Below are 12,616 nucleotides of genomic sequence, written 5' to 3' on the forward strand. Positions count from 1 at the left end.
CCTTCCTCCGGGCAGGTCGAAAGGATGAACCAGCAGCTTAAGTCTCAGCTGGGAAAACTCTGTAAAGACTCTGGTATCAAATGGGTAAATGCCCTCCCATTAGTCCTGCATAATCTACGGGCATGCCCCCGTGGAAACCTCAAACTGTCTCCCTATGAATTACTGTTTGGAAGACCCTCCCCGGTATATAATACTCAATTTCCTACTTAGAGGTGGGTGAGTCCGAATTAACCAAATATATAATACAGCTCCAGAAGCAACTCATTCTTCTCCACAGATACGCTGCCACGAGCCAAAACATTCCCCTAGACGAGAACATCCACCCATACCAACCAGGGGATTGGATACTGGCAAAAACCTACCACAAGGTACCCCTACAGCCCAAGTGGGAGGGCCCCTACCAAGTACTTTTAACCACCCCAACTTCTGTTAAGGTAGCGGAGAAGACAGCCTGGCTACATCACACCCGCTGTAAGCCTGCTTCGCCACCCAAACCCGCCTCAGACGACACACCTTACAGTATCCCAGCCCGGTCAGCAGACGCCGACACCGACATAGAGGAGGAACAACAGACCAGATCGGGGCACGAATCAGGCCCAACAGACCGGACCAGATCGGGGCACGAATCGAGCCCAACAGACCGGACCTGATTCGCCGCACACACCAACATAGTGGTCTTCAGAACTCATCACAACGACCGACGACAACGACCGACCCCCAATCCGCCTCAGATTCCGTAAAACACCCCCTCACAAGTCTGACAGCTCCGCAGTTTGACAGCTTCACTTGACAGCGCCGCAGTTTGACAGCTCCGCAGTTTAACAGCTCCGCAGTTTGACAGCTCCACTTGACAGCGCCACAGTTTGACAGCTCCGCAGTTTGACAGCTCCACTTGACAGCGCTGCAGTTTGACAGCTCCACGTCTGACAGCTCCGCCGTTTGTTGGCTACAGCCAACACCACTACCAACCATGACCGCCACCATACCCACCCTGCTCGTCTTCCCCATCCTGATTACCACCACGACCTTTTCTCAGCACACCACAACCACACATGTCTCATGCCCTGGATTACAAATTGAATACAAATATCTGGATTTTGGAATTGTTGACATGGTAAAAAGTGGAACATTAGACCGTTTGGGAGATTTTGATTTCTGCTTACCTGAGACCCGCGTCCTCCTTCGACACTCTGTATTGCCAGTCCTCGCTACACACCAAACCTGGGAACTCTTTATTCGCTCTCCCTCTTACACGCCACTAGGCAAACGCATCCTTACCAGAGATGGCCCTTGGAACCGTGCCCGCTGCCTCAATGGTTCTTATATACTTTTTGCCGACGGAACACCCCAACAAACGTTAAACTGGACACTTCTGGACAATGGTGGCGGGGAGTCAGTTTACACTGACCGAAACCATCCCACAGACCACCTAGTCCATGGATTTTACTGCCAAAGAGTGGACTCCACTCCTCGCAACACCATCCTACAGGGAGTTTGCCTCCGAAGGTACTGCTGCGTTTGGGACATCGGCATCGCCTCCACCTGGGACGGCAAAGCGTACCTTGAAGGCTGGCATCACTCCATCACACCTCCAGCAGAATGGGATACCACCGGACCCCAGAGATGTGGAGGTTTATGTTGATATTGCAGAGTCCTTTGCACAACGGAATGACGAACAGTACGTGCCACATGCTTTAATGTTGCTTTATTTTCAGTTCATTGTTGAGAAATTACAAACATGCATCTTGCCTCTGCTGGAGCAGAGAAGCAACATTCCTTCTCCTCGGAATAACGAACACCGAGAGAACACAGTGAAAAACAGGAAACCAGAGTACGTCACATCCAGCTTCCCATTCCCGTGGGAAAACCCAACAGTACTCTGACTGTGGAATGTAAACATTGTCTTGTGACAAGCACTTTGCTGCACAGTGAAGAGAGCAGAAACCAACATCCTCCCCCTTTCTGTGAACATCACTGGGCAGCGTGTTCGTACAATATCAGTACAAACCCAACTTCTGTACATAGGTACAGTGTTGATCCCTTGACACAATCTTGGACAATACATCAGCAGGAATTTCATTACCTGGCATATAGGACACCGTTACGAGTCCCTTCTGAATATGTTCCCTAGCATGTTGCAACTTCAATTGCAAGTGCTTCGTGCTTTGCTTACAACCTTCCGAATTCAGCAAAGCCAAACATGCTTTGTTGTCCTGGTAAACCTGGATTGGACATTTGACAGGAATTTTCATGTCTTTGCACAATTGTAACAACCATTCACAATCCTTAAGTGAATAAGACAGTGCATTCAGTTCAGCTTCACAAGTACTTAAGCTAATTGTTGTTTGCTTCTTGCATGACCAATCAAATAGACCCTGATTGTACATGTAGCAAACTCCAGACGTACTTTTCCTGTCTGTAGTGTCACTTCCAAAACTTGCATCTGCAAAAATTTCAAGACCACCAGACTTCTGATTGTTAAATCTCAGTCTGTAATGCATAGTGCCTTTCAAATAGCGTGCTATGCGTTTCAGAGCTTTCCAATCCTTAACAGTAGGATTGTTAACTTGTCTGCTTAGCAAATTACAGCTAACAGCAATGTCAGGTCTTGAACATCTGGCAATGAAGTTTAGCTTGCCTAGCACACTTCTGTACAGTGTAGTGTCAGAAAATGCTTCTTCAGTGTCTTCTACCTGATAACCTGTTGTCATCGGTGTGTCTACAGGGTTAGCATCCATCAGGTTCAGTTTGTTTAACACATCAGCAATTTTCCGTGACTGGTGTACTAGAATGTTACCACTTTGATCTTTCTCTATTTCCAGAGATAAGTAGTTGTTTACCTCACCAAGATCTTTCATGTCAAAGTGCTCTTTCAGTTGAGCTAGGGCGTTATTGTACATTGTGACATCTTTCCAAAAGAATAAAATATCATCAACATAAAACAAACAATACAGCTTCTTTTGCCCTTCCTCTTTGACAAACACACATGGATCAGCTTTCCCTTGCTGAAAACCTAGAGAAAACAATGCTTCAGTGAGTTTTGTGTGCCAACACCGTGCACTTTGTTTGAGACCATAAAGGGACTTTTTCAGAGCACAAACAAATCCCTGTTTTACCTGTACGCCATCAGGTGGAAGCATATAAAGTGATTCACCTAGAGATCCGTACAAAAATGCTGTATTTACATCGTGGTGACTAATGTGTAGATTCTCCTCTGCAGCTAGCTTGAGCATAAGCCTAATGCTCTCATATCTCACCGTGGGTGAGTAGGTCTCGTGATAGTCTTCACCTGGTACCTGTGCAAAACCTCTGGCTACCAATCTGGCTTTGTGTCTGACTATCTTGCCATTTTGATCAGTCTTCGCTTTGAAGACCCATTTGCTTCCAAGCAGTTTCATTCCTGGAACTACTGGAACTAGCTCCCAAGTTTTGTTCTTTTCTAAGGAATCAAGCTCAGCCTTCATGGCATTTAACCATGGCTCAGCTTCCTTAGAATCCAAATCCTGGATTTCTTGGAAACTTGAAGGTTCAAATACCTTCTTGGAGCTTTTAACAGCTGCTACTGCTGTCTTAGCAAATTCATCAACAAATCTCTTTGGAGGTCTGCCTTTAGTGGCTCTTTGTGACCTGCGAATCAGCCTTTGGTCTTCAACACTCTCCTCTTCTTTCTTAGGAGAAAAGTGACCTATTGTGAACAATGGTTCTTCCAATTCCTGATCAGAGCTTTCAGAGGGTCGCATAGAGGCTTTCGCACTCTTGAAATCCTCTGAATTATCCGATTCAGTTTCAGACCCTTCATCGGTGGGTGTGGGTTGTTGTTGCTTATCCTCAGTCTCATCACTGTCATCAGGATAACATTGAAAAATTCCCACGTTCTCCCCCCACTTGGCATTGTACTCAACACTTCTTGTGAGCCTAATTGTCTTAGAGTCAGTCATCATTATTCTGTAAGAACCTTTCTGATAACCTAGAAAGATACCATGCAATCCACGTTTGCCTAATTTGGAGCTTTGTGGTGAATGAATCCACATGTCAGAACCAAAAATTTTCATGTGTTTGATGTATGGTTTCTTGCCAAACATCTTCTCATAGGGGGTACAACCAATCGCTGAAAATAACCTGCGATTGTAACTGTAAACAAAACACGAGAGAGCTTCGGCCCAATAACTCTCTGGAAGATTGGCATCATGCAGCAAGGTTTTTAACCCTTGAAGCAATGTTTGATTTGCCCTTTCACAAAGTCCATTCTGCCATGGCGAGCGAGGACTGGACAAATCGTGTTGAATTCCTTTCTCAGTCAGAAAAGCTTCAAACTGCTGAGAAGTGAATTCTCCCCCGCGATCTGTGAAAAGAATTTTTATCTTCTTACCATGCACATTTTCCAACCAAGCACAGAATTCCTTGAACCTTGGAAAAGCCTCTGATTTCTGCTTGAGATTGTACACATAAATATACCTGGAAAATGCATCAATGAGAACCATGAAGAACCTATTTGCACCCAAAGAGGGCGATAGTGGACCAACTAAATCAGCATGAACAATCTGGTATGGTTCTGTAGCTTGCCTACTAGACACCTTACCTTTCGCAGCCATTTTCACCTTGTTTGCTGCGCATGCTTTGCACTTCATGTGGTACCTGCAGGGTTTAATAGTCATACCTTCAACCAAGGCAGGCATTTTAGATACTGCCTCAAAATGCAAATGACCAAATTTCCTGTGAAAATCATGAATACATCCTGCATGCAAACTTTTGTTAGAGCCTGCAATGCAACAAGTCTCATTCTGCACAACATCATCATAATACAAAACAAACAAACGATCAACACATTCAGCATGCAATACATAATCGTCTTTCTTTGTGATGGTGCATTTCTTGTTCTTGAAGGAAACGTCAATGTTCCGTTCATTCAGCTGCATCACACTTAGAAGATTGTGTGTGGCATCCGGAACGTAAAGTACATCCTGTATCGATAAGTCCAAACTGTGAAGAACAACAGTTCCGTAGCCTTGACTGGGGATCGTGTGGTCATCCGCCTGGTGAATCGCACCTTCCTGCGGTGTAAAAGACACGAACAGTCTCTTATCGTTGCACATGTGGTGGGTAGCTGCTGAATCAACAACGAAGAAAGATCTAGACGTCTTCTGGACCTTTGCAACCTTTGGAGTGAAGCGTGAGACCATTGCCTTGTGCTGCGTTGTCCTGGACACTGGACCTTTGCCTTTGCTATGGCCTTTTCCACGCGATGAACTTCCGCTGCGCTGCTCTGTCTTGGCCCTGGGATATTTGCATTCCCTCTTCATATGGCCTAGACGTCCACACGAGTAGCATTTCACTGCCTTCAAAGCTTTGGCGCCCTCTGGTGGTTCCACTGCACTCTGGGATGACGTCTGTGAAGACTCCCCCTTACCCATGCAGCTAGCACCCCGGCGATCTGCTTCACTCTGGATCACGGCAGTAACATAGGCTACTGTGAGCTGAGCAGTTGGTTGAACAGCAATCTGAGTGGCAACGGACTCCCAACTTGGTCCCAAAGAATGTAGTATCATGAAGGAATACACAGCCTCTGGAAAGTTGAGTCCTCTCTGTTGCAGCTCATGTCTCAGATTCTGCATCTCCATCAGGTGTGTACGCACATCTCCACCTTCAGCAAGAGCCATACCATGCAGCTTGGCATAGTAGTACATTGAGGAACCAGCTTCTGTCCTCAAGTGAGCCTCTCTTAAAGAGTCCCAAATTTCTGTGGCTGTGGTCTTTCCACGCAACAGACAGAGCTCTTCTGGGGATACTATCAATGTAAGTGTTCCCCTTGCTTTGGAATCCTTAGCAGCCCATTCAGCTGTAATTGGAGCTGGGGGGTTGTCTGTAATAACATTAAACAGACCTTCTTTTCGCAGAATTGCCTCTGCATACTGCACCCACTCCGTGTAATTTTTCTTATTGAGCTTAGGAATCCCAAAAGCATCAACCAGCTTTGCATTAGCCATTATTGCTGCTTTATTCGAGCTGCGTCACAGTACAGCTTCCAAAAGCACTTGTAAAAAGTACTTTCACTTTTGCAGCCATCAAGCCTGTGAGCTCGTGCCTTAAACTGTATCGCGGCAAAACGGCTTTAAAAGTACAAAGTCCAGCCATAAAGCCATAAATTAGAAACTGGCAGGCTGCCTGGCTGCTCCGGGCAGCATGAGCACATACCTTCATCAATCAAACTCGACGCGCAGAGCAGATAACGCCGATCCGTTCCTCTGTACCTCTGCCGGCATTCCTCAGTTTGATTTACGTCTTTCTGGGCCCATAACCAAAATGTTGATATTGCAGAGTCCTTTGCACAACGGAATGACGAACAGTACGTGCCACATGCTTTAATGTTGCTTTATTTTCAGTTCATTGTTGAGAAATTACAAACATGCATCTTGCCTCTGCTGGAGCAGAGAAGCAACATTCCTTCTCCTCGGAATAACGAACACCGAGAGAACACAGTGAAAAACAGGAAACCAGAGTACGTCACATCCAGCTTCCCATTCCCGTGGGAAAACCCAACAGTACTCTGACTGTGGAATGTAAACATTGTCTTGTGACAAGCACTTTGCTGCACAGTGAAGAGAGCAGAAACCAACAGTTTAGCCACGAATCTCACCTACCTACTCCGACAAGACCCCCTTCACCCCGCTGGCACCGCACCTCAACAAAGGGGGGAACTGTCGATATCCGAAAACCCCACCAATAACGACCTTTTATCCACCTGGCACTCCAACACCTACGTAAAACTGGTCTCCCAAATCGCAAAACAAACGACCACCGACGATTGCTGGATCTGTGCCAACGCTCCCGCACACCTCCACAGTGGCATACCATTCCTTGGAGTACCCCTCACCCTACAACAACATCTCTCCGCTGACGTACAGTCCTGGAACCTGACCGCTGTGAACTTGACCCACCAGTACATCTACCTAACCGGACCCACTAAAGGTGACCTCTGCTGGAAGTTCAGCGGCAGTGACAAAGTCATCGGCCAGAGTACCTGTAAGTACACCATTGACATCACCTTAAGCGGTAAAATTACCCTGTGGCAACAGGGTAACCCCTCTACCCATCCCAACTTACTGTCTGCATGGAAACGTGTAATGAACTTACCTGACTCCTGGGACCCCTCCCCAGTTTCCCAGTGTTTCTTCCGCACCTTCCACACTGGCCGCATAGACTCGTGCCTACAGGGGTTGTTCTGGGTTTGCGGCCACCGCGGATATGCATGGGCCAGCCTGTTATCTTGGCACCTGTTATCTTGGACTAATCTTGCCTGGGATCCGGATCACCCAAGATCTCCCCACCGGAAGGAGACGCAATAAGAGAGCAAAAGACCTGTCAGAACTTTCCGATGTGACAGCCAATGGAGAAACTTATGGCCGGGCCCTTTTCCCCGCGTACGGAGCGGGCTCCAACCACGTCGACATCCTCAAACTAACGGACATTCTATTAAACTTTATGGAGGAGTCCAATGCGGCTACCCAATCTATCCTGACAGAATTAACAGAGGTCAGACAGACATCGATTCAGAACTGCCTGGCTTTGGACTATGTTCTCGCTTTGACAGGAGGCGTATGTGCCCTTGTGGGAACCGAGTGCTGCACATACGTCTCTGATCAAACTCTAAATATCACTGGACATCTTAACAACATCCACAAGCTAACAGATGAGCTTAAAGACATTCAACATGAAGGATTGTCTGACGCCCATTTGTGGAGCTGGCTACCGGGGTCCGGGTGGATCAAACAACTCCTAGGAAACGAACTCCTGATCCTGATCACTGTAACAACCTGCATTGCTGTCTTCTGTTGCGCAATCCACTGTTTCCCAATGTGTTGCCAAACCTGCGGCTCTTGCGCTTCGATTCTTCGTCCGCGATCGTCTGCCGCTTATACAACACCCACACCAAGGACCTGGTCGACCCTCATCGAGATGGGACCCCTGAAAAACCCGCAAGATCTAGACTCTAGGTATGACATGTCAGATTTCTATTGACTTGTGCGGAGAGAAGGATTGCACGGTTCTTACCTTCGCAATCTTATCTCCGAAGGGGGGAACTGTGGCCGGAGACCCCCCCTTCTAACACACACACACGTACTGCCCAAACACCACACTCACACACACACACCTCCCCTCCCCGACCCTGGAAACGTCCCTTTAGAGAGCCGTCTCCTAGAAAAGAAAAGCCTTCCGTAAATAAGGAAGCGCTACCTTTGACAGCTCTACGGAGAACCCTATCCTTACCATATAATTTCCCCCAGTAGACCGGGCACCCCTGCTGCAGTTGCTCCCGGGGAGGGGGCTATCCGCCAAGTCCTCCGGCCTGGAGAAAGCCGATGTGTTGGCGTGGGGAGGGAGGCGGTGTTTCGTAGCCAGGCTCCCGCAGCCAAGTTGCTGGCAGGTTCCCACTTTGCTCCAGCCGCCCAGATGCCGGCGCGGTCCTCTTCGGGGTGGCGCCTCTGCTTTGCGGTGTGGCACACCGCCCGCCCGCCCGGCTCCCTCCACCCCACTCTGCGTAGCTGAACCGGCAGCAGCTTCGCCTCTCCCAGCCCAGCCGGGGCGTGCCGCCTGCGGCAGGACCTGCGCCGGGTCCCCGCTCTCCACTCGCCTCCGCCATTCCCTTCCCCGCCTGCCGGCCACGCTACTTACCCACCAAGGTGACCCCCAGCCAGCCCCTGGGCCCGCCGCCCGCGCCCCCGGCCATCTCCTCACCAGCTGCAGCGCCGCAGTGGCCTCTTCTTGCGGCCCGAGCGAGTGAGCGAGCGGCGTCCCAAGCGTGGCTCTCGCTCCCTGCCCTCGCTGCCAGCCTCCGCGGCTCTCTCGGGCTCCAAAAGTTGCCCCGCGCGCGACCTGCCCCCTCGAGCAGCCGCGCCTGGGAGGCTCCGAGGGACGGAGGCAGCCGGCTCCGAGCTCGGCTTCGCGGGGCCGCCTCCTCCACAGCGAGCCCCGGGCTGGACCAAGCGAGCAGAAAGCCTCTTTGCCTGGCCCACGAGGCAGGCGAAAGTTGTGGGACCGGCCGGTAGGCAGCGCCGACGGGGTGCGTCGGTTGGAGCCCTGTCTGCAAGCAGGCAGGGAAGGCTATTCGCGTGGGTCACTTTTTAGAAAGGCAGAGAGCCTCCACTGGAGTCTGGGTCTGGGTCGGGACCAGTAAAAAGGACGAGAAGCTCGCTTCCTCACCCTTGATGCCACGGGCCGCATGACGAGGTCTGGTGGGCCGGATTCGGCCCGCGGGCCTTGTGTTTGACACCCGTGCTCTAGGTCTTAGTTAATCCCACCCCTAAAAGCTGAGCCATTTCGCAGTCATCTCTAGACAATATAGCTTCTCTTCTCTCTCACATCTCCACTCATCCTGTAAATAGTTGCTGCATGAATAAAGCTTTTTGAACGCAAGAAACCCAAGAAATTGTAAGCAAATCTTCCAATTGAATTCACTGAAGTGGCAAGGTCTGGTAACACCTTTCCACATTCTGCTCCCCTCCCCCCGGCCAGCTCCTCGTCAACCTCAAAAGACCCGGTATACCTCAGATGGTAAAGGGCTTCCAGTGCCGTAGCAAGGACCAGTTCAGGCTGCGTAAAGCACGCAATCCGTCCCATGAGATCCTGATAGAGAACAGAGGGCGGAGGGGGAAAACGTCAGTTCCCTACGGACATCAGGTGGATTCCTCCAACCCCAAACTCAGTGCAGGAATTGGCAATGTAATGCCAAATGCCTGCACAACCCTTCTCTTGGCCAGACCCCGCCAGGCCTTCCTTCTGCCCAGCATCCCCCCAATCCCATCCCCAGCTCTCCTGCCCCCCTCACCCCTGGATACCTCATGCAACCTCTCACTCACCGCAATTGCCTTGGCGGCCATCTTTTTGGAGTACCTCAAGCTGTCCTTTTCTCTCTGGCGGGCCTCCGAGCAAGTGGCCAGCACACAGCAGAGGAACATCTCATCCTTCTCCAGTTGCTGAAATGGCAAGAGTCAGGCTGTCAGTTCATGCCAGGAGGGCTTCTCTGCATCTGAGACCGCCAAAATGGGGGTACAAACAGCACTGGATGGGGTGGATGGGGGTGGGGGTGGGGGGGTGAGGGATTTCGTATGTACTGTGCTGTTTTCTCAAATACTAACCACAGGCGATGCCCAGACCCTGCCAGTCTCTGAACCATCTGCAACAAGAGAAGCAGGAAAGCACATGGGGGCAGGTTAGTTCATTTCTACTTATTTTCCACAGTTGAGGATTAGAGCATTAAGGCCACCCCTCCTTACGCTCCAAAATGAAAAGGAAGCATTTGCTCACGTGGGCCCACAGCAACCCTGGACTTCTTGGGGACTTTGCGGGTCCCCTTCTTCTTGCGGGCTGCCATGTCCCTCAGTCGCCTTGTGGCCGGCTGTTCTGAAGGCTGGCGGTGGGAAGAAAAGCCCTTCTTCCCACCTCCCGCCCCGCAAGCTCCGGGGACAGGAGGGCTTTGCTGCCGACCGCCAGCATTTTAAAAGTCCCCGCTGTCCCGGGGCGATTTTAAAATGCTGGCGGGCGGGAGCGAAGCCTCCGCTGTCCCGGGGAGATTTTAAAATGCTGGGGGTCGGCAGCGAATGCTTCGCTCCCGCCCGCCAGCATTTTAAGATCGCCCGGGACAGCAGAGAAGTCTCCGCTGCCCCGGGAAGGCAGGCGGGGGGGGGGAGGGAGCAAAGACTTTTGCCCCCCGCCGGCCTTCAGAAGAGGTCCAGGACCTCTTCTGAAGGCCGGCGGGGGGCAAAAGTCTTTGCTCCCGACCGCCAGCAATTTAAAACAGGTCCCCGGAGATTTCCCTATGGGCTTTCGTCTTGCGAAGCAAGCCCATAGGGAAATTCGTCTTGCGAAGCGCCTCCAAAACAGAAAACCCTTTTCGTCTTGCAGGTTTTCCGTCTTGCGAGGCATTCGTCTTGCGGGGTACCACTGTATATGAGATAGACTCATGACATGCAAAGCGAGATATGTCAAGCCTTAATTTGTTATAAACGTGATGAATATGGGGTACAGCTGATAAAAAACCCAAATTAACAATCCCATAAAATTGGAATATTGTGAAAAGGTGCAGTAGCTATTCAATCCATAACACCTGCAATGGGTTCAGTAGGAAGCACAATCATGGGGAAGGCTGCTGACCTGACAGTTGTGCAGAAAGCCATCATTGAGACCCTCCATAAGGAGGGAAAGCCTCAAAGGGTAATTGCAGAAGAAGTTGGATGTTCCCAAAGTGCTGTATCAAAGCACATTAATGGAAAGTTATGCGGAAGGGGAAAGTGTGGAAGAAAAAGGTGCACAAGCAGCAGGGATGACCACAGCCTGGACAGGATTGTCAGGAAAAGACCATTCAAACGTGCTGGGGACTGAGGCTGGAGTTAGTGCATCAAGAGCCACCACACACAGAAGGATCCTGGAGCTGGGCTTCAAATGTCATATTCCTCTTGTCAAGCTGCTCCTGAACAAGAAACAACGTCAGAAGCATCTTGCCTGGGCTAAAGGGAAAAAAAAAAGAACTGGTCTGTTGCTCAGTGGTCCCAAGTCCTCTTTTCTGATGAGAGCAACTTTTGCATCTCATTTGGAAACCAAGAACCCAGAGTCTGGAGGAAGAATGGGGAGGCACACAATGCCAGATGCTGGAAGTTCAGTGTGAAGTGTTGATTTGGGGAGCCATGCCATCAGCTGCTGTTGGTCCACTGTGCTTCATTAAGTCCAGGGTCAACGCAGCAGTCTACCAGGAGATTTTGGAGCACTTCATGCTTCCTTCTGCAGACAAGCTTTATGGGGATGCTGATTTCATTTTCCAGCAGGACTTGGCACCTGCCCAGACTGCCAAAAGTACCAAAACCTGGTTCAATGCCCATGGGATTACTGTGCTTGATTGGCCAGAAGACTCGCCTGACCTGAACCCCATAGAGAATCTATGGGGCATTGCCAAGAGAAAGATGAAACACATGAGACCGAGCAATGCAGAAGAGCTGAAGGCTGCTGTTGAAGCATCCTGGTCTTCCACCGCCACAGCATAAGAGGCCTGAGAGAGGCCTCTGGGACATGGCTGCTGCTGCTGCTGCTCGCATGAGTGTTGGGAGGACTGCTCCCTTTTCTGCCAACTCCATCTGGCCTAGGGGGCGGGGCCTGCACTCACCGCCACAGCTTGAGGGCCTCCATCAAGGCCTCCGGGACACGGCTGCTGCTGCTCCCGTGAGTGTTGGGAGGACCGCTCCCTCTCCTGCCAACTCCATCTGGCCTAGGGGGTGGGGCCTGCACTCACCGCCACAGCATAAGAGGCCTGAGAGAGGCCTCCGGGACACGGCTGCTGTTGCTGCTTGTGTGAGTGCTGGGAAGACCGCTCCCTCTCCTGCCAACTCCATCTGGCCTAGGGGGTGGGGCCTGCACTCACCGCCACAGCATAAGAGGCCTGAGAGAGGCCTCCGGGACACGGCTGCTGTTGCTGCTCCCGTGAGTGTTGGGAGGACCGCTCCCTCTCCTGCCAACTCCATCTGGCCTAGGGGGTGGGGCCTGCACTCACCGCCACAGCATAAGAGGCCTGAGAGAGGCCTCTGGGACACGGCTGCTGTTGCTGCTTGTGTGAGTGCTGGGAAGACCGCTC

Source organism: Podarcis vaucheri (assembly GCF_965113315.1).
Source record: "Podarcis vaucheri genome assembly, chromosome: W".
Taxonomy (NCBI): domain Eukaryota; kingdom Metazoa; phylum Chordata; class Lepidosauria; order Squamata; family Lacertidae; genus Podarcis; species Podarcis vaucheri.